Raw genomic sequence first — 4,170 nt, 5'->3', positions numbered from 1 at the left:
ACGTGCTCCCGTCGCTGGGAAGAACGCGCCGACGCGGAGATCCAAGTCTGCAGCTCCCCGAACGGCAGGGGGGGGGGGCTTTAACAGGCGCTGTGTATATACATGGAAACACACGAACACCGGCGGCCACCTTAACAAGCAGTTAATGACGCGGCGATGTGTGACGACAGAGAGGAGGGAGGGACGTCACCGGGCAACAGACCGGTAAACAGGCTCCATGGATACGAGGCCACGTCCACCACACACACAACACGTCTCTGACACAAACGCAGCGGTGTATTCACACACACATACCTTCACACACGTTTACCTGCTTCACACACACGGAGACGTCACCGTGGAGGTGGACCTCCATGTGAAATACTACAAAATATAAAACAGTCATGTTGAAGTGTTGAAGGTGGAGCTGATTGTAACCCCTTATATACACGTTCCCATAGTTACACCTGTAAACAAATGTGAATTATTCCTATGGTATATGCAGTAGTACACAAGTCCCCCAGTGTAATGACCTGTGGAGGGTAGTACCTGAATGTGTACTTCAGTACGACGACAGTAGTACTTTCCACATCCTGCAGTTGTTGGCTTGTTGTGACACCCATGTGTATAACGCATTAGAAACACACCATCGTTATAATCTGCTCATAGCAAGTCATAAATACAGTTAAAGGAACCACAAATATTCATCCACGACCATAATCATAACGCAATGTAAAGCATCTTATAATGGATACAGTCAAGTATCACGATGCATCATAATTACTCGTCAATCACTGACATTTGGATTTAATGATTTTCACTTTACTAAGATAAATAATGACCACTTAGAGAAAATGATGATTGCTTTATGATGCATATTAACAATGATTATGATGCATTATAGAAGATTAACGTATTCAATTATGACCCTTGCAAAAAAAAATAAAAAATAAATAAATAGATAAGTGACAAGTATGAAGCATTAAGGTGTGTTCACAGCAAACGGGAAGCGATTCTTCGCCTCCAGTCATTCCGGCTGGACGCGCAGGTGAGGGAGGCGGGGCTTATCTCCAGGTAGACACCGACAACGTTTGCTCAGTCATGGCTGAAATAAGCTCTACTGCTGCTTTGTACATGTTGTGATGTAATCAAACAGCGTCCTGCCTGAGATCATCACCCAGAGGTTCAATGGTATGAACTCAAAATAAACTCATTTGTTGTGATTTAATCTCAAAAAACGGACAGAAAGGACGCTGAAATAACTACGTAATGACGACAATCTGTAAAAAGTCTGAAGTCTCGGTTTGTTCGGTCCGTCTGGAGACGACAAGCAAACTGCTTGTTTTCTGAATGGATCTGTAGGAGCTCTGCTATGCTAGCACTAGCTAATGCTAATCCTGCAGTGACCTTGTTGTTTGTGCCATCGCCAGTCTCTGGTTCATACAAAGAGTCTGGTTCGGTCTCTGAGGGTCTAACGTAGACCTCTGGGAGAACTCAGACCGCTACCACATGGTTTGTCTTGTGTGATACAAACATACATTTTCCAAATACTTTGCGTGTTCACCTCATTCGCACCGCATCAGTTTCACTTTGCGTTTGGTCATAACCCGTTAGAACAATAATAAATCCCTTTTATTACACTTCATACGCATGTTTATAACGCAGCGTTGGACGTGGGCGTCACACCAAGTGTCACCGTCGGTGTCACCCAGATATGTGATAATCATCACAACACGGTTCACCTCAAGGACAACGTTGTGCAACGTGATGAAGAGAATAAAACAACGAGCTGGCGTCGCCTCGGAGATACAAACTGTCTGATTACAGACACACTCCTCCCCACACCGTGTCCCCCCCCCAGCGTACTTTCACACTGTCTGAGAGCTGAATCATCCTCCGTGTGTGTGTGTGTGTGTGTGTGTGTGTGTGTGTGTGTGTGTGTGTGTGTGAGAGATAGAGCAGAGTGTGTTCAAAAGAAACATCTCCCGGAGACTCCACCAGCAGACAAAGGTCCCTGTCTTTGTCCCAACAGCGTTATCTGTCTCCATCTCTGGCTGTCTCTCGGGGGGGGGGGGGGCTGCTGACTCAGTGGGACAAAGTGAAAGGAGTTGGTTCAACTCCCTCCCATGCTTGAAAACTCAACCCTTTGTTGGAGTCGAACGCTCACATCAGGGATGTTAGTGCTGAGCAGAAAACGTGTGCGTCCAGCGCGACGGCGTTCTGCTTTCAGACCCCCGTCAGGGTCTGCCTGTCAACACAGCTCAGGTCACGCAGACACTCTGACCTTTTTGTTGGCTGAATCTCACCTTGCAGTGGAGCCGGCGGTCTGATGTGTTGTATGACAAGAAGGCGCAGCTCTCGTGAGAGGAGTCTGGTAAAGATGGCGGTTTGTCATCCCCCAGTAAAATCCACTGAAAAGGAGAAAGTAAAACTGCTGGAAAATGATTACGACATTCTGCTGTTTTCCTTTAAAAACCAGAGGTTCCTTTAGAGTTTCTTTCAGGCCCGGTGGTTCACACTTACCATAGTGGAGCGGCAGACATTATGTTTTAACACGTGATCTGAAAAGGGAGACGTTATGTTCAGAATAGGCATGGGGCGATATGAAAATGTCCCGATCATCTGGTTGAATAAAGTTTACCCGGTTAGCGTGTCGGGTTAATTTGCTTAAAGTTGACGCGTTCGCCAGCTTGTTTCGACTGTGAAGGTTAAACATTCAACGCCGGCTGTGGTTTCAAATGTGTGTTGAGAGTTCCTAACAATGAACGAGCCGCTAAATAGCAGAGCTTTACGAGCATTGTCTCCTCGAGGACAATGCTGCATTGTTCAGGTTAAAATGTTGTCGTAGCCCCCAGGTAACCTCGGTGAAGACGTTTAACGCCATTAAAGCGGTGAAAGTTTGTCAGTTAATTATCGAGCTATTAAAGGAGTGTAACTCACTCATATTACATACCAGCTAGATGATCCCTGAAAATGAGAGTGGAAACCCTGTTCATGTTTCTGGGTATTTTTGGGCAGAAACCCCATCGTTTGTTTTAATCCCGGTAGCCCGTCAGCCCCCCCCCCCCTTCTCTCCCAGACTAATGTGATTTAAGGAGGAGTGGCGTTAATGCACAGATTCATCACCAGCCGATGCGTGGCGCGATGCACACGGGTGATCCTGTGATGGAGGACGGAGAGCAAACCCCCGGTGGAGCTACGCGGTAATGCATCACGCGTCCTTCTGGGAAGAAGAGTTTATTGACGAGGGAGGAAGCCTGCGTGGGCGGGACATCTCACATCGGATCTCAGATCTGGTGGGACAGAGCGGCCTGGTGGGCGTGTGTGTCGGTGGGTGTGTGTGTGCATTGCTGGGTGAAAGACTGAGTGTGTGGGACATGTGTGGGCGTGTGTGTGTGTGTGTGTGTGTGTGTGTGTGTGTGTGTGTGTGTGTGTGTGTGTGTGTGTGTGGTGAGCAGCATTCCTATCCATCAAAGTCACCAGTGGGCCGCCCTCCGCCTCGGGAGAGAAATGAACCAACGCACTCGGCCTTCCGCCGCCGGTGTTCTCCTGTCAGCGTTTCCTCCTGATTCACGGCCAGCGAGTGGGACGGACACACCTCGCCGCCACGCCACCTTCACAACGCCGCCGCCACAGGAAGCTGACACATGCTCGACGCCTGCATACCTGGCGTGCTGATACTCAAGCTGTGAATTCATACTTGTTTAACTGATCACACGAGGAGTGTCTCTCTCTCTCTCCTGACAGATAATTGGACACTCAAACTCACCTTCACAAACATACAAGGTCCAGTCGACGCCGCTCTGATGTCACACACGTCATTAGTGTCCGATATGGACTCACCGCTGCTGCCCGGGACTCTCGGTTTGGACTCTTTTGTGTCTCTGATTAGATTCACGTCTTATCTTCGGGACGGTATTCGGCCTCAGTGCCTGTTACTGGAAGTGGATGAAGTTTCTGAATGATTTGCCGTTTGGATGGTCGGCACGGGGCAGACTGGTGCCCGTTTCAAACGAGACATTAACGTACAGAAATATAGGCAGCGATGAGGAGACGTGAGGTGAGGGAGGACGGACTCGTCAACTCACCGAAACAGATTGTTTTTTCTGATATTATCAGTGGAATTCACATCTGGAGAAAAGTGTTCGATATTAAAGAAAAATCAATAATTGTCTCCTGAAAAACGGGTGT

The sequence above is a fragment of the Eutrigla gurnardus genome (assembly GCF_963514095.1).
Source record: "Eutrigla gurnardus genome assembly, chromosome: 6".
Taxonomy (NCBI): domain Eukaryota; kingdom Metazoa; phylum Chordata; class Actinopteri; order Perciformes; family Triglidae; genus Eutrigla; species Eutrigla gurnardus.
The sequence above is the reverse complement of the archived record's forward strand: the minus strand, read 5'-3'. Positions refer to the sequence as shown.